Below are 18727 nucleotides of genomic sequence, written 5' to 3'. Positions count from 1 at the left end.
TCATAAAATGACATTTAGTGAGTGAACTGCCAGCTGCTGATCCTCTGCGAGGCTTCCAAGGTGTTACATAAGCAACACCTGTTGCTCACATAAAAGTCAAAAATGTTTATGGAGACCAGCAGTTCTTATAAATTAGTTATTAATAGAATGTCACGGTGATAAGGAAGATAAGAAAGTCATGGGCTTGGTCTGGAAAGTCCCAGTGCAAGCTTCAAAGAAAATGGGAGAGAGGGAGGAAAGAGAGGTGAAACCAACCCCAGAGCTCCCCAAGGATTTCTGGGGCTGCACAGCTGCTGGGATGCCCCTCCCTAAACCAAAGAATCCAGAACTTTCTTCTTTCAAAGAAAATAAAGGCACTCTGCAGGGCACAGAATCTCACAGATTCCCAACCACATCCTCAGGAACATGGTCCACAGCAGTGTACTGAGCTCCAAGTTCTCATCTCCCATTTGACTCCAAACCTTACAGTTTCTGCTTCAGACCTGCAGATTTGCTTATGCATGGGGAAGATCCTCTAGTTTTCCCAACTGCACCAATAGCTTGAGGAGAAAGACAGCACCTTCCTTGGGCATCCAGATGATGAAGCCACTCTGCCCACGGGAAAGCCTTTCTGGTGCCCAAATGGAAACTCCATTGGATCCCTGCACTTGGGAGCAATCAAGCTGCAAAAACTCAGGGATACTCTCAGCTCAACTCCAGGGATTGCTGCCCAAATGTAGCAGACATTCCCTGCTGGCAATTCCTCTGCTTCCCAGAGCCCCCAGGCTGGTGTTCCCTGACAGGGGGGATGTGCCAGGGTGTCCAGGCTGGAGCTGTTCCCTCTGGCAGGGAAGTAACTTCTGAAATAACCTTGACACAGACGCACAGCTCCTGCCCCAGGGTGACGCACGGCCGGGGATGGGGCCGAGCCCCTCGTGGAGCTGGCCAAGAGGAGACGTCAGGGGCCGGCTGGAAACCTGACCTCAGCCACCAAAAATAAACAGTAAAGGAAAAAAAAAAAGAGATTACGCAGCTGCTGAACAGCGTGAAACTCCCGGAGCAGGTAAGGGAGATTGGTGCAGAATGTGCAATGTGTCCTGGGCAGGGTGGGCAGCAGGGCAGGGGGGATTCTGTCCCTCTGTCCTGCTCAGGTGAGAGCCCACCTGCAGAGCTGCTTCAGCCCTGGGGAGCAACAGCAGTGGGGCTGCTGGAGCAAATCCAGGGGAAACCATGGAGATGCTCCAAGGGCTGGAACCCTCTGCTCTGAGCCAGGCTGGGTTTGCTTATGCATGGGGAAGCTCCTCTAATTTTCCCAATTGTATCAAGAGCTTGAGGAAAAAAACAGCATTGATCCTTGGGCATCCAGAAGATGAAGCCACTCTGCCCATGGGAAAGAAGAGAAGGATCCAGGGAGAGCTCAGAGCCCCTTGCAGAGCCTAAAGGGGCTCCAGGAGAGCTGGAGAGGGACTGGGGATAAAGCATGGAGGGAAAGGACAAGAGGTAGTGGATTTAAGTTGAAAGAGGACAATTCTAGATGGGATGTTGGGCAGGAATTGTTCCTTGAGGGTGGGGAAGCCCTGGCACAGGTGAAGCTGTGGTTGCCCCTGGATCCCTGGAAGTGCCCAAGGCCAGGTTGGATGGGCTTGGGGCAACCTGGGATAGTGGAAAGTCTCTGCCCATGGATGATCTTTAATGTCCCTTCCAACCCAAACCATCCCCGATTGATTCCCTGGCACCACACCCGGCACAGCCTCCGCCAAGGGGCCGCTGCGGGTGATGGGCACGAACAAAACCCGCCCGCCCCCAGCGAGTCCGCGGTGCCACGAGCAGCGAACCGCGGCCCCGCTCCGGAATGTCCCCACAGTGTCCCCACAGTGTCCCCAAAGGCAGGCACCGCGCGGTGCCGGGGGAAGCCGGCCCTCCCCCACCCCATTCATTCTGTGGTGTCGGGAGCGGGGCAGCCCCGCCATCCCAAATCCCCCAAGCCAGTCCCGCAGAGCCCCTCGGTGCCGCAGCCCCCCGGCCCTGCCCGGCCCGGTTCGGTTCGGTCCCGTTCTCACCCCGCTCCCGCCGCCGCCGCCCCGTCCCTCAGCGCGCGCCGGGCCTGACGTCAGCGGCGGCCGCGCCAGGGATTGGGCGGTGACGTCACACGGGAGTGATGTCACGCGCCGTGAGGGGCCCCTCAGGAGCTGAGGGCGGGCGCGGCCGTGAGGGACAGCGAGCGCTCTGAGGGACAAGGGGCGTTAAAGCTCATCCCATCCCACCCCTGCCATGGGCAGCGACACCTCCCGCCAGCCCAGGTTGCTCCAAGCCCACCCAGCCTGGCCTGGGACACTGCCAGGGATCCAGGGGCAGCCACAGCTTCTCTGCAACCTGTGCCAGGCCTGCCCACCCTCCCAGGGAACAATTCCTGCCCAGTATCCCACCCATCCCTGCCCTCTGGCAGTGGGAGCCATTCCCTGTGTCTGTCCCTCCATCCCTTGTCCCCAGTCCCCTCCAGCTCTCCGGTCAGCACTCGCCAGAGTACAACACCACAGCACTGGCCACAGAATCCCCAAATCCCAGAATCCCCAATTCCCAGAGTCCCAGGATGGGTGAGGTTGGAAAGCAGCACTGGATGTCACCTGGTGCCACCTCCCAGCTCCAGCAGGGCCATCCCAGAGCTCAGGGCACAGGGCTGTGTCTGGATCACTGGAATATCCCAGTGAGGAGACTCCAGCCCCTCTCTGGTCTCTGCTCAGGGCTCAGTCACTGCACAGTAAAGAAGTTCTGCCTCCTGTGCAGCTGGAAATTGCTGGAATCAGTCCCTGCCAGTTCCTCTGGTGCCATTGCTGGGCCCTGGAGCAGAGCCTGGGACTGCTCTGACCTCCCTGCACACAGGGACACTCAGGGACACTCAGGGACACTCAGGGACACACAGGGACACTCAGGGACACTCAGGGATGAGGTTCCCTCTCAGGATCTCCTCTCCAGGCTGCACAGCCCCAGCTCCCTCAGCCTTTCCTGGGCAGGGAGATGCTCCAGTCCCTTCATCACCTTTCCATCACACTGGTACAATTTTCTCTCCTGGGCTGTACCACCAGCTCCTTGGCTGCCCAGATATCAGAGAGGGATGTGGTACCCAAATGATCTTTGAGTTGCTAAAAATCACCTCTGCATTTTTCAAATTTCCTCTGCTGCCTTCACATCCTTCCGGTGGCTGTTCTACATGAACAGCTTCTAAAACTCTCTCTGCCTTGCTTAGACTCTGGTTTTTAGTGTTCCCACTCTTGCTGAGGTCACAGCAGCTGGGCAGAACCTGTTAGGTTTTACACTGTTTCCTGAAAGTTCAATAGAAGGAGATATTTCCCCCTTTCCCACCAAGGTCAGTCTTATGTATAAGTCCTAAAAGCAGAATGAGCCAGCTGGTTGATCTCAGGTGCAGAAACCACTTTTTTTTCAGCCAAGAGTCTCTTTGTTGGGGCAGGGACTGTAGGAATCATCGTGTTTGTGCTCTCTGCACAGCTGACTTGTGGCACCGTGCCCCAAAACTGGAGACCCACCCTCCTATCAGCAGCCACACTCACAGCTGCTCATCAAACTCCTGGGCAGCCCTGGGTGTATCACAGGACAGAGCTGCTGCCTGACTGTGGGCAGGATATGGGCGTGGCTGTTCTCAGAAGAAAACTCACCCTAGCAATGCTTTCTTTAAAGTAGGAGACCATGAAGAGAATGAAGTTGGGGGAGCTGCATGTCCACAGTGAGGACCCCACTTGGCTGACACCCAGATTCTGCTGGACTCCACGAGGGAAAACTAAAATAGCTTTAGAAAGGGAAAATTCTCTTGATATCTGGAATAAGATGGCACTTTCTGTTGCATACGTTTCTTTTTAAGCTGTTTGGGAGCTTGACAATTCTCTAGCGGTCAACAGTGCTGGAATGAGCACATTCTTGAATGAAGAGAACTGAATGTCTGGTGGGTTACAAACCCAGGTTCAGCATTTTTGGATCTCAGACACAGGAATGTGCCCTGTGAGGTGACAAATGCAGTCTTATGCTTTACCATGTCCTTTAGAGCTATTTCTGCTGAGGTTTTGGAGCTGTGCTTCTTGCTTGCAAATTCTACCTTTCCATTTTTTCATTTCTGGGGAATTATTCTTCACTTGAAGCCCCACCAGCTCCAACTGGTAGCCTGACAACAAAGCTGTGGCTGCCCCACTCCTGGCAGTGTCCAAGGCTGGGCTGGACAGGAGCACCCTGGGGTAGTGGAAGGTGTTCCTGCCATGGCAGGGGGTTGGAACTGGATGGGCTTTAATGTCCCTTCCATCCCAAGAGGATGCTGTGTGGAGGCAGCAAGGACAAATTTCCCAGCCAAGGATCCTTCTAGAGAGGAGCCTTACTTGGCCCAGACTGCAGAAATCCAGAAACACATCCTGGTTTGGTGCAGTCCAGACATTGCCTGATCTCTCAGCCAGCCAGCAAAGCTGCATGGAGCAGGAAGTTCTTAAGGGACTTCTTAATGAGCAACCAGGAGGGATTAGAGGGCCTGAAGCAGTTTACGCAAAGTATTTGGAGTTAAAGCTGACCCCATGTCACACTTTCTAAATCTCCAAGCAGTCCTGGTGTGATGGGGTTTTGCAGCCTCAGAAGCAGGGCTTGATATTGGGAATCCCACTCCTAAATTAGGGATAGAATCATGGAATATTTGGAATATTAGAGTTGGAAGGGATCTTAAGGACCATCCAGGCTGAGGGAGTGGCTGACTTGGCACCACAAGGAGGTGCCCAGAGGGGCCTTGGGCATTGTGACCCTTCTCAGGGAGCACTGGGAGGGTGTGGGGCAGTGGGATGTCCTCTGAAGGACAAAGTGACAAACTGCTGGCAAGCAGAATTCCATGTTCGATGCACCAGTGATTTGATCTCAGTTTGATCCAGCAACTCTTCAGACAGAAGCTGATCAAATCCCCCTTTCCCTGAGCTGATCCTGACAAGTCTTCTCATTCCCAGCAGCATTTGGACAAAGAGTTTCCAGATCCTTCTCCTCTGGATCCTTCTGCTGAGCTGTACCTCCAGCAAACATCGTTATTACTTTTTTTTTCCCTTATTCAAAACACATCTATCTTTCACAATCACAAACATTAACTCCCTGAGCAATCCTGAAGAACAAAGGCTTTGAGATAAGATTATCTTGCCACAGAGGTGTTTATAAGCCTTTTTTTCTTTCCATTCCCTCCTGCTTATGAATTCTACCCCTTGGCAGACAGGCTGGGATTGTTAATAGCTTAGCTACCCATAATTAGAGGGCATAAAATTATAGATGGAGCAGAGATATTATCCAATGTGCATGGCACAAGCCTACCTGAAAAAGCACATGGGTGAGTTTGTGGAGGAGAAAAACATTAATAATGAGTGAAAATAAATATTCTGGATGTGCAGTGACAGTGTCTGGCTCAGAAAGTCCTTCAGCTGCAGATCCCAGAGTCTGTGAGAGCACTGTGGGGAAAAAGCTGCTGCTGGAAACAAAGGAGCAGGATTAGGAGGATCTTGCCTTGATTTGCTGGGGTTGCTTTTATGTTGTGAGTTGGGTTCCCTGAGTGATGAGCAATTCCTGCCTCAGCACAGCAAGGAGCAGGGGAGGAGCTTGGCAAACCAGCCACTCTCTATAGAAATGCTGTTTTTCAAGGCCATTTATTATAAGCAGGGCATTGAGCCATGAGGCAGCCAAGTGCAGTAATTATATTTGTGAAGCACGGGGCATTTCTGTTTGCTGGACCCACTTGATTGTTATTCACACAATGGAGTCATTTTTATGTGGTGTTCAGCTTATCAGCCTCTATTTCAAAAGCTACTTGCACTTGAGTCGTGTTTACCCTCCCTCTGAGCAGTACTTTGTATTTGAAGGTGCTGCTGAAGGTAAACCAACCTCCTCCTTTGACATAGAGTTCACATTTAAACAGATTTTTTGAAACACTGCCTATCCTGTCTGAAGTCTGTTGAATTTCACAGTGTTCTGTAAATAATGGTATTTCCATCTTGCCCACAAACAGTTCTTAAACTGTTCACAGCAGGGAAGAGAGGAGCTAAAACACCTTCCAGCTCTTGCTTTTTCATTTTCTTCCACATAAAAAGGCAAATATCCAATATTTTATTTTTTCCTGAGGGGATATCTTCCCTGTCTCTGTCTGCAGGGAGGGCTCAGAGCAGGCTCTGCTCTGGGGGCCCAGCAAGAGGATAAAAGGAATGGGCAGGAACTGATGCCCAAGGAGTTCCATCTGGACATGAGGAAGAACTTTTGTCCTGTGCAGTGACCAAACACTGAACAGAATGAACCAGACAAGGGAAGCAGAAAGATCTGCTGGAGGTTTTCTGCTTCCAGGCCACACAGGAAAGGTGGCAGCAGATAATTCCTACTTGAGTAAACCTAGAGAGCCCCACTGAGCTGTGGTACCTTGAGGAGGGCAAGGATCCACCACAGTTCTAAGAATTATGGAATGGTTTAGGTGGGAAGAGACCTTAAAACTCCACCCCTTCCACAGGCTGGGACACTTCCACTATCCCAGGTTGCTGTCCCACCTGGCCTTGGAAACTTCCAGGGATCCATGGGCAGCCACAGCTTCTCTGGGCCAGGCCTCACTACCCTCACAGGGAAGAATTTTCTCTGTACATCTCACCTAAATTTCTCCTCTTTCACTTGGACCCATTACTCCTTGTCTTATCACTACAGTTCCTAAAGGAGAATCCCTCCTTGAGCTTCCCCATTGCCAACAAATCTATACCAGCTCATTTTCCTGTGGTTTTTCTAAAAGCCTTTGCAGCTGCCCAGAGACAGATTAGTAAGGAAGTGGAACTTTGCCTGGATTTTGTGTCCCTCTGTCCCTCAGACCCAAGCAAAGCTTCAGTTCCTGAAAGGATCTCCTGCTGTGTCCACATGTGCCACAGCAGCCTCAAAGAGTCACCAAGGAGGGACACTGAGCTGGGCTTTGGGGACAGCTCAGCCACACAGGGTGTGAAAGGAAGAAGCATCTTCCTGTGGTGCTGAACTGGTTTGACCTGACTCTTGTCATGCCCAGCAGATGTGACACAGGCACAGGGAGGTGTCACATCGTGTTGGCAGCACAGGACAACCTCACACTGATCACAGTCAGGTCTCATCTTCCCTCCCTGAGTGAAAGTGTCACTTTTGCACCCAAACATGTGTGTCACACTGCAGTGCTGCCTGCTTGGAGAAGGAAAAAAAGGAAGATTTTATCTAGAAGAAGTTGTTCTTTTTAATTATAAGAACGCACTTGATGATCTTTGGTTCAATTAGATTTATTTTTTTTTAATGAGGGGTGAAAGCACTGTGTGAGCAACAGATGCCTTGCTTTTCAACACATTCCCCTGGCATCGTTCCCCTCCCTGGGAGCTCCTGCAAAGGGAAAACACAAAAGCACAGGTGTTCCCCCTCCAGGTAGGCTGGGAAGGAGGGAAGTCTTTGCTTGTGGGATCTTCCACCTGGCTGTTCCACCCTGAAAGGAACCTCTCAGCAGGGTTAACTCCCACTGGGTGCTCACAGCTTGGGGACAGCAGTGGCTGCAGCCAATTTCCCTCTGCAAAGGGACCTTATGGCATCTTGCACCATAATGGACCAGGATCAAACCCTCAGTGCCCCCCAGGTACTTCTGTGCTGCTGCTTTCTTAAAATTTACATTTTTTTCTGTGGCCACAGGGCAGCAATCCTGCAATGATCTCCCCTCAGGAGACACCCCAATGCTGTTCATGCACTGATGGCAGATAAAGGATCTGGTTTCCTTTACATCCACAATTTCAATTTCTACCCTCATGGTGATTGGTTTTACACTCACAGAATCATTAAGGTTGGAAAAGACCTTCAAGATCACAAATCCCCACCTTGTCAATGAGACCAGGGCATATCCAGGTGTTAAAGACAGATTTAAACACACTTAAGAACAGCAGCAAGAGTTTTCAAAAAACAAACAAACAAGAAAAGAAATTGGAAAAAGGGGAAGAAAAGAAGAGAAGGGGAGGAGAAGAGGAGAGGAGAGGAGAGGAGAGGAGAGGAGAGGAGAGGAGAGGAGAGGAGAGGAGAGGAGAGGAGAGGAGAGGAGAGGAGAGGAGAGGAGAGGAGAGGAGAGGAGAGGAGAGGAGAGGAGAGGAGAGGAGAGGAGAGGAGAGGAGAGGAGAGGAGAGGAGAGGAGAGGAGAGGAGAGGAGAGGAGAGGAGAGGAGAGGAGAGGAGAGGAGAGGAGAGGAGAGGAGAGGAGAGGAGAGGAGAGGAGAGGAGAGGAGAGGAGAGAAGAGAAGAGAAGAGAAGAGAAGAGAAGAGAAGAGAAGAGAAGAGAAGAGAAGAGAAGAGAAGAGAAGAGAAGAGAAGAGAAGAGAAGAGAAGAGAAGAGAAGAGAAGAGAAGAGAAGAGGCTGAAGGGGACAAGGGGTCAATCTTTCAGAATGAAGCACCATCATCACAGCAAGAAAAATAAAATTAACCAAATCAATAAAATAAAATAAATCAATCTTGAAGGCATGTGCTCCAATAGTGGCCACATTAGTCCTTAGGACAAACCTTTAGCTGTAAGGAAGTCCTGGAAAAGATCACCTGGGGAGGGAGAAGTTTGTGAGATTTGGGAGCAGGTTAGGTAAGAGCCATCAGCAGAGATGTGTGTTCAGTGGAACCTGTCACAGGGCAGGGAGAGAGGCTCACACACCTCCCCTCTTCAGATTCAGCACCTGAACCTCTCCCCTTTGCTTGCTGCCTCTCCAGTAAAGACATAAAATAAGGAGTTGTTTATCCTGGGAATGTACAGAAAGGTCAGGGATACAGTTCTGAGGTTACACAATCCCCAAGAAGCCTCAGCCTGCAGTGCAACCAGCCAGGAGGAATTCCTGGAGCCCAGACACGTTGTTATTTTGGGGAAGGAAACAGCTGCCTTTGTTCCCTGAAGGCTTTTCTTTATTACCTGTTCATCCACTGCCTTGCAGCCTCACATCTCAGCAAACAGAATGGAGGAAGGCTGCATCACAAATATAACAATGATTTCAGATCAATGATGGAAAGGGGGGATTTTTGAGGAAAAAATCAGACCCTGGGTTTTGCCCTTCATGGACATCTGCCTGCAGAGAGGCCCTGATGCTGCTGAAGAAAACACAGGAGTTGTCACTTGCCCCTAAGCAGGGATTTCATACCTTGGAGTGGATACAGGGAGCTCACAAGGGGCAGTGCTCTAATTTAAAATGAATTCCAATTCTCTTTTGCTGACAAGGCCAGGTTGGACAGGGCTCTGAGACACCTGGAAGGTGTCCCTGCCCATGGCAGGGGCTGGAACTGGATGAGCTTTGAGGTCTTCCCAACCCAAACCAGTCTGTGATTTCCCAGTTTTCCATCAGGGCTCCTAGAACACATTGGGAATACCACATGGAATTTCTCAGCTGAAACAACCCAAGGAATTTTTCTGCCCTTCACAGCTTGGTCATAAAAAGCCCAAACCATTCACCCTGACACAAACATGAGTAACCACAGGCAGAACCAAAGGCAGGAGGGAAATGTTGTAAACCCTCAGCAGCTGCTATTGCAGAGCTGGATTCTCTTACAGGGTCTGGAGTGTAAACACAATCCATGTTTCCTCCTTCCTTACTGGCCCTGGCAGCACGAGTTTCCACACAGGGATTCATTTCAAGCAGGCTGTGGAAAGAAGATGCATAATTAGTGCAGCTAATGAGGAGGATGAGTTACCAGACTAAGCAGGAGCAGCATATCAAACACTCTCAGGCCAGCAGGAGAGAGTTCATTCCCTAAGCCTTCCCTGCCCTGTAAATCCTGGCCTGCTTTCCCAAAGGTCTGTGTCCTTCTGAACAGAACAAACCCGTGTGGAAACAAGCTCATTCAGGGCTCTGAGGTGAGCAGATGTTGCAAAATAAGGGTTAAGGAATGTACTCTGTGAAAACCAAACTGTTTAAAAATCCAGACAAAGCCTCACACCAAGGTTATTGCACACCACAAAGAGCAGTGGAAGATCACCACCCTCCTCTGGAATTGGACTTTAGGGATACTTGTGGGTGATTCTGTGATTCACCTCTATCTCTTCAAGAGATGGAAACCCATAGAACACCAGGAATCAGCCTTGAAACACTGAATCCACAGAAAAGAGTTCACTGGGAAATGGAGGTGATGATCATCAGGGTCATTTTCTGCCAGGAACAAGATGGAGAAGAAAAACCCTGTGACCAGTGAAAAAGCACTTTCCCAATTCTCTTTACTGAGCACATTTGTTAATGAGACACTGGAGAATAAATAGTTTATGAAGAGGACTCAGGTTTCATCTGATAATGTTACATAAAGCTTCCCTGTCAGGAGCTCTGTCCCTGTGAAATGAGGGAACAGAGACACAACTGCTCAGTGGGGATCACAGAATAATTTGGGTTTGAAAAGACCTTAAAACCCATCCAGCTCCACCCCCTGCCACGGCCAGGGACACCTTCCACTACCCCAGGTTGCTCCAAGCCCCATCCAGCCTGGCATTGAATATTTCCAGGGATCCAGGGGCAGCCACAGCTTCTCTGAGAAACCTTTTCCAGGGCCTCACAGCCAAACATTTCCCCCCAATATCTCATCTAATTCTCCCTTCTTTCATTTTAAGGCCATTCCCCCTTGTCCTGTCACTCTATGGCCTTGTCAAAGTCCCTCTGCAGTCTTCTTGGAGCCCCTTTTAGATACTGGAAGTCTGTAATTCCTAAAGATCCAGAGATTTCACTGGGCTTGAGGAATGTAATGACCCAACCTGAGCTTGCTAAAACATATCCATGCATCCCATGAAATCTGCAAGGTCTCACAGAACTAAACCTCTCATCCCCCAGGGGCTTTCTTCAATTAACCTCAACAAACCACTCTAAAATAAAGCTGACTTTTGGCAGAAGACCTCAGGGGGACACTTTGGGGCAGAGGAGTTGAGATGAATTTAAAATGAAATCTAAACTGGCCACCTCTGCAAAACAGAGCTGCTGCCACAGCTGTAAAGTCATTTATCAAGTGCTGGGAGCATTCTGGATGCTTCCAGGAACAGGCAGCACCTTTCCCACAGCCTCCCCAGCCTCTCACAGCTGTGCAGGACTGAAAAATCAGTTTAAGAATTCCTTGCCTTTGCTGGAGGGAATAAGGCATCATGTTACAAACCAGGGAGAAGCAAAGGCTGTAGAGAATTCCATTTTCCATCCAGTGTTGTTAGATAATCACTGTAATTTAACATGATGAGGCTACAGACTTTGCTCTTGAAGTTTAACAGCCCTCTGCTTGAAATAAAGGCAGGTTACTCCTTCTCACACAGCATTTCTCAGGCAGTGGGTGCTGCAGGTCAACTTTTCTGGATCATTCTTAATTTCATAGAATCATTAAGGTTGGAAAAGGATCATTGAGTCCAAGCTGTGACCAATCACCACCTTGTCACCAGCCCAGAGCTCTGAGTGCCACATCCAGTCATTCCTTGGGTATCTCCAGAGATTTGGGGACTCCAAACCTCCCTGGGCAGGGATGTTTCCAATGCTTAAAAACCCTTTCCATGAAAAAAATTCTTCCTGAATTTGCAGGGAAGTGCCCTGAAGGAAACAGGTGAGAGCTGGAATTATATTTTATTAAATTTTGCTGTCATATTCCTGCAGTCTGAACTGTAATTGACATTTTTTCACCCAGCCCCCCACTGTTGGAATGGGGAAGGGAAATGCCTCCTGCCTTCAGCTCCTGATTTATCCACAGTTTTTGTTGGAGCAGGATATAAACATACATCAGCATCTGCTTTAGCTGAAAACCAGAGCTTGCCAACTCACACGGGTTGGGAATTTTCCATCTGCAAAAAGAGCAATCTCAGCAAAGAAAAAATGGTCCTTGGGGACAAAAAAGGGGATTTTGCCTAAATAATTCTGTCTTCAATCAAAATCAGAAGTGCTGGAGTCTGGGAAATCCCTGGAATCCTGGAATGGTTTGGCTTGGGAAGGATCTTAGAGCTCACCCATGGGCAGGACACCTCCCTCCAGAGCAGGTTGCTCTGGTTCCATCTCCTGCATTTTCTCCTTTAATATCCACGGATTATGGATGCTGGGGAGCAAGCATGGAGGTGCTGGTGCCTTTGTTCTGACCAGCCTGGTCCTCCTTACACGCCTGCATGAAGCCAGCTCAGCTCAGTGTCCCCTGGAGCTCTGGAGAAAGTGCCCAGAGCATGAAAATGTGACACGTAAAACATCCCAGCACACAGCTCAGTGAGCTGGAACCTTTAGCTCAGCAGCCCAAAAAGGAATCCTGAAATATTCAAATGCTTTTGTTAAAGGCACAGGAAAGACTCAGAGGAGCTTAACTAAATCAAGAAAAAAAAAAAAAATAAAAGTCATACAAAAATATAGATTATTTAGGTCATCATTTCATTCAGGACGAAGATGAACATTAAAGCAATTTCCTGAGAGGGGAAAACCTTTCCCAGAGCTCTGCTAAGCAAAATCCAGCTCTGCAGTGCACACACAGAGATATCCCTGGCCTTGGAGATGAGAGGCAGAGCCAAGCACATCTGACAGCGATTAATCCCATCCCTCCTGCCCGGCTGGGCGGGACCTGGGCACAGCCCCAGGGCAGGAGGAGACCCCACAAACCCCCCGTGCCCCGAGTGCACCTCCACACACTCGGGTTTCACCCTTTCATATGCAGGAATGGTTTTGTTGTCAAGCCTAAAAAAAAAAGAAAACAAAAATCCCTGGTATTTTTTGTGGATCTAAGATTCGAGCCAGTTCAGGGTTGGGGCAGAGATTATTTCTTTTTTTTTTAGCTTTAGTTTTCTCCCTCTTAAAAAGTGCTGAATGAAATTATTCAGAGAGCAAACAAAGCAGGAATGGCTGTTATTTCCAAGCATTCCAGATACTAACAAATGGCCAGTTATTAAAAAAACCTTGAAAAATCGTGATATTCCAGAAGCTGCAGAGGGGAAAATCCTTTGCTGGCTGGGGAAGCTGAGCACTCACAGCTCCTGGCTCTCGAGGCTCTCGAGTGCCTAATTGAGTTTGAAAGGCCTGTTAAGTACCATTGACCAGAGCAGATGTCTCTCATGAAAAGGAGGGAAAGCTCCAGGAGGAAAAGAAACACAAAGAACACTCTTATTCCACTGCAGAGCCTGGGAAAAAAAACGCATTTAAAGTCTCTAGGGAGGCAGCGTCAGCAGAATTGATCCACCTGCTACAGACTGAGCAGGAGCTTCCGAAAAAGGGACAAATTCAAGGGTCATTGAACCCTGTGTGGTGTCTCAAAGCCACCAGCAGCCAGATCAGAGTCATGGAAGGGTTTGGGTTGGAATGGACCTTGAAGATCATCTCACTCCACCCCTGCCATGGGCAGAAACAACTTCCACCATCCCAGGTTGTCCCAAACCCATCCAGCCTGGCCTTGGACACTTCCAGGGATCCAGGGGCAGCCACAGCTTCTCTGGGAAACCTCTGCCAGGGTTTCACCACCCTCCCAGGGAGGAATTTCTTACAGTGAAATAGTTTCTGTGGTCCTTCCCAGCCTCACCCATCCTGTGCCTCCATGCCAGTGAACCTCAGACCTGGATCATGGCATGACCTCAGCAAGCCCTGCTCCAGTCTGAGGAGTCTGCACCAAATGGAAGGAAAGCAAGAGCCTCCAGCATGGCTCCATGGCTGCTCTCACAAGGGCACTGTGGGTCCAGCCCTGCAGGGAGGGCAAGCAGAGCTCACCTGGAGTTCTGCAGAGGGAACAAAAGAAGATCCTGCTCTTCCCAGAGCACTGACATAGAGGAGAAGTTGAGCAAAAGGGATTTTTCTGCTCAGGAAGGGGAGCACTGGTGGTTTCACTGTATCTGATCACGGGACTCAATGTAAATCACAGAATTATTTAGGCTGGAAAAGGCATCCAGGATCATTGAGTCCAACCTGTGACTGGCCCCACCTTGTCCCCAGCCCAGAGCTCTGAGTGCCACCTCCAGCCATTCCTTGGGCACCTCCAGGGATGGGCACTCCAAACCTCCCTGGGCAGCCCCTGCCAGTGTCTGACCACCCTTTCCATGGAGAAATTCCTGCTGATGTCCATCCTGAACCTCCCCTGGTGCAACTTGAGGCTGTTCCCTCTCCTTGTTCTCTGGGAGCAGATCCTGACTCCCCTGTCTGTCCCCTCCTGTCAGGGAGTTGTGCAGAGCCACAAGGTTCCCCCTGAGCCTCCTTTTCTTCAGCTGAGCCCCTTTCCAGCTCCCTCAGCCTCTCCTGGTGCTCCAGCCCTTTCCCAGCTCTGTTCCCTTCCCTGGACACAAAGTAAAGCTCTCTCCCAGACCCAGATTGCTCCAGGATGGCAGAGCCCCCACACTGACAGAAGCAGGATTGATTCCACAAACCAGTTCCCTCCTCCAGCACTGAGCCAAGCACCTGGAGCACTAAAAAGGCACAAAATCAGCAAAATGGAACATCCAGCAAAGCTGGCCCTGAACTCCCTGATCCTCCAGCTGCAATCCAAGGTCTCCCAGATCCAGCCCAGCTGGAAAACCCTCCCTGAGCTGAGGAGGCTGCCAGCTTGTGAGAAAGAGCACAGAGCCCTGGGAGATAAGAAAGGGAAAACAGAGGACAGAGGCTGGGGTGGCAGGCTGTGATAGCAGCAGCAAGGGGACAAGAGGAAAAACATCAGCATGGGAAGGCAGAAAATCCAAAAGGGGAGAAAACTCCTCCCCAGTGGGATGATGGCAACTGAGCAGTGTGGAGGTTCATTCCAACAACAGCTGAGGCTGGAACTCCCACCTGATGAACCCCCTGGGCAGCAAGGACACCTTGAGTGTCTCTCTGTGGGCAGCACAGACTTGCAGCTCACCAGGTCAGGCTGGGCAGTGCTTGGAGCACCCTGGGATAGTGGAAGGTGTCCCTGTCCATGGCAGGGGGTGGAATGGGATGATCTTTATTGTCCCTTCCTGCCCAAGCCATTCTGTGATTCTGTGACAGTCCTCACCTGTGTGTGTCCTGAAATTATTTCTGTTGGAAAAGTCCTTTAAGATCATCAAGTCCAACTGTTCCCCAGCACTGTCAAATCCATCACTAAACCATGTCCCCAAGTGTCACATCCACACACCTTTGGAATACTTCCAAGGGTGATAATTCCACTACTTCCCTGGGCAGCCTGTTCCAATCCTGCTCACAGAATCTCCATGTGTGTCAACAGAAGCCCCCAAAAGTGCTCCAGGGAGAGAGGGAGAGTCACAGGCTACTGAGGAGTTTGTATGTTCTGGATTTTTCACGTTATCTGGATTTTAAGGTTTTGTGAGTTGGTTCGTTGCCTGATTTTGGGTATTTTTTAAACATAAATCTTTGTCCAGAGGACTGCAAACATGAAAAGCCAGCCTGAAGTCCAGAAACAGGTTAATTTAGGAATATTGGAAATAGGAGTCAAGGGGAAGAAAGCAGGAGACACTCCAACATCCCTCCTCTCAGAGGCAGCACGGTGCCATGGATCCAGGGGCTGCACCAGTGTTCTTGTCCCTGTCCCTCCTCTCCACCACTGCTTCCTTCTCTCCCTTGCCCTGGATCCACATCCAGAAGTGCTGCTCCTTCAAGGCTTTCTGCTGCAGCCTCTCCCAGAGCCTGGGGCTCGATTTCCCTCCCACCCCCTCCCACACATGAGGGTTTTGTGCCCTCTGCCCTGCTGAGCCTGCAAACCCTCACCCCCCACCCTGCCTGGAGAGCTCAGGGGCTCTTCCCAGCCTGTAGGACACACCAGGGATGTGCTGTCCCCTTGGCTCCCTGCTCTGCAGGGACAAGGCTCTGCCCCCAGTGTGGGATTGGGGCAGAGCAGCTGCCTTTAGTCCCTCTGACAATCCCAGTGGTGCCCAGTGCAGGGTTCCTGTAAGGTGGCAGTGGATCAAGGTTGGGTCTGCTCTCTTCTAGCTCACAGCTTCTCTGGGCACCCTCAGGGCCTCCCCACCCCCTGGAGGAACAATTCCTGCCCAAAATCCCATCCATCCCATCCTCTGGCAGTGGGAGCCATTCCCTGTGTCCTGTCCCTCCATCCCTTGTCCCCAGTCCCTCTCCAGCTCTCCTGGAGCCCCTTCAGGCTCTGCAAGGGGCTCTGAGCTCTCCCTGGATCCTTCTCTTCTCCACTGAGCCCCCCCAGCTCTCCCAGCCTGGCTCCAGCCTTAGGAGCAGTTCCATGGTTTCCTCTGGACTCTCTCCAGCTGCTCCATGTGGGTTTTCACCTCACAAATCCTCCCTGGGAGTTCATTTACTCCAAGCCTCGATGCCACATGTAACACCCCAGATGCTGACTCAGCCTGCAGGGCTCTTCCCTCCTGGCTGTGTCACTTTTCCACACATTTCTCCAATGCCACGTGGAATCACAGACAGCTGGACCAGCACAAGTGAGGAGGAAAAAGAGCTGGAGGAGAGCAGAACAGAATTTTAACTCGGGATTGCCACAGCCTCCCCCATTGTGAAACCACAGCATTGCCAACTGCTGGCAGCACAGCCAGGACACTCCATGTGCTTCATGTTGCACAAGTGTCCTTTAAGGATCTCTGGAAGAAAATCTGTTTCCCAGTGAGGCACAGGTTTGTGGGTTTTTTTTGTTTTTATTCCCTGAGGGAGATGTAGAAAGCAGAGCCCTGTGTTTACCCCAGTGTAGTACAAATTGCTGCTGTGTCCCCAAAATAACTGATGGATGTCTGGCCCATCTCTGGAAGTGTTCAAGTTGGACCCCCAAAAATGGAGCACAGTACAGAGAACCCAAGTAGTTTTCTGCTAAAAAAAAAAAAAAAAAAAAAAGAAAATGAACCAACCCAAACACTGGAACTTTTATTCCTGCCATAAAGGTTTTATTTTGTTCCATCAAGAACTTACAAGCCAAACCCAGAAAATTCCCTGTAGAAATGCTGCACTTACCTTGCTGGGGCATCCCAACAAATGTTTTCCATGTCAGGGAAGAACAGCAGGAAGCAGATTTCCTTTATCTCTTGTACCTTTGAGTGAGCCACTTGCCAAAGGAGCCTCTTTCCTTCACACAGGCTACACCTTTCAAACCTGAAACCATCCCCCAGACAGAACCAGTACCAACTGGGATGTGCAAACTGGTCTTGTAAATGGTGACAAGCAACTGGCCAAGCTATAAAAACCATGATTTTAGTGACTGCACTGTGGTTTTTAGTGGTGTAACTACATCTGTGCAGTGCCCAGGGTGTCTGCCAGGATTTTAAGATCCTGAGGGAGCAGATTTGGAGCTTTAAGAGCAAAACCTCCATGAGCTGATCTGCAGCATCAGATAAAGATCCAAAGCCATCAACAACACCCTCCCAAGGGAACATCAGAGGGTCATCAGCTCAGCTCTGAAAGACAAATGCCAGGGGCTTGTGGTGACATTTCCTTGGCAGGGGAAGCTGTGAGCAGCCCAGTACAGCCCAGCACATCCCAGCATCCCCAGTTCCATCCAGGGAATTCCTCCTCATTGCTCCCCCTCTCACTGCTCAGGGAAAAATGGGCAGTGTGGAAGAGACTCCTACAATGGCACTGAGCAAAAAGCTTGGGATTTCCAAGAGAAAAATCCACGGACTCAAGGAAAGATTTCAGCACTTGTTCAGATGGATTCCCCATCCCTGGAAGTGTCCAAGGTCAGGCTTGGAGCAGCCTGGGATAATGGAAGGTGCCCTTGCCATGGCAGAAATGGAACTGAATGAGCTTTAAGGTCCATTCCAACCCAAACCATTCTATGATTCTTTCTTTCCCCCCACCCAAAAATCAAATTTAACCCAAATCAGACTCCCTGATCACTGCTGAAAGTATTTTAAAACAGACCTACTCTGTTTCAGCTGGGACTTTTGGCACAAATAGTGGCTGAGTATCAATCTTCTCTCATCAAAACCTTCAGCACCCATCTCTGTGTTATCTCATGGGCAGCACAAACACCCCCAGCCTCCATCTGCTGCAAGCCCAAAAGCCACAAAATCTCATCACCTTCCCCAGCAGCTGCAGAGACCTGTGATGCCACAGGGACACAGACAGCCCAGTAGCTGCAGCCTCCTGACTCACCAGAGATCCAGGAGAGATCCAGGAGTTCCCACAGCTCCAGCCTCCATTTCCCAGGAGCTGTTTGTCCTTTTTGTGTTCCTTCCCCTGCCATCAGTGCCCTCCCTGCCTTAAAACCAACAGGAAACTGTGACCTCAGCCACTGATGGACTGCAGAGTCTCAGGATGGGTTGGGATGGGTTGGAAGGGACCTTGAAGCTCCCATTCCACCCCTGCCATGGGCAGGGACACCTTCCACTATCCCACGTTGCTCCAGCCTGGCTTTGGACACTCCCAGAGATCCAGGGGAAGCTCCTCAGGGCACCCTGTGCCAGGGCCTCCCCACCCTCACAGGGAAGAATTTGTTCTTAATATCTTATCTAAATCTCTCCTGGATTTGTTTAAAACCATTGTCCATTCACCACCCACCCTCTTGCAAGGCTTTGCTTTGCTCCAAACCCCTCTCCCTGTGAACATTCCTGCCCTTCTTCCTTTGGAGAGATCAGTACCAGGATAAAACCTTGGCTAATCAAACTGTTTATCCATCATGCTGTCCAAGGCCCACAGCCATTGGAGCAGAGCTCTGCAAGCCCCTCACAGCCCTTCTCCTTTCCTCACCCCTCCACCATCACAGGGTGTAAAATAAAACACAATTCAGCTGAAAAAGTTAAAATTTCAAGCAAAAGCTTAATCCAAGTCACACCCACCCACATCCCTCCTGTGGGAAGCAAAGCACACAACAATAAAGAAAATTCAGCAG

This window comes from Oenanthe melanoleuca, chromosome 3, assembly GCF_029582105.1.
Source record: "Oenanthe melanoleuca isolate GR-GAL-2019-014 chromosome 3, OMel1.0, whole genome shotgun sequence".
NCBI classification, from domain to species: Eukaryota; Metazoa; Chordata; class Aves; order Passeriformes; family Muscicapidae; genus Oenanthe; species Oenanthe melanoleuca.
Note: the sequence above shows the minus strand (reverse complement) of the source record.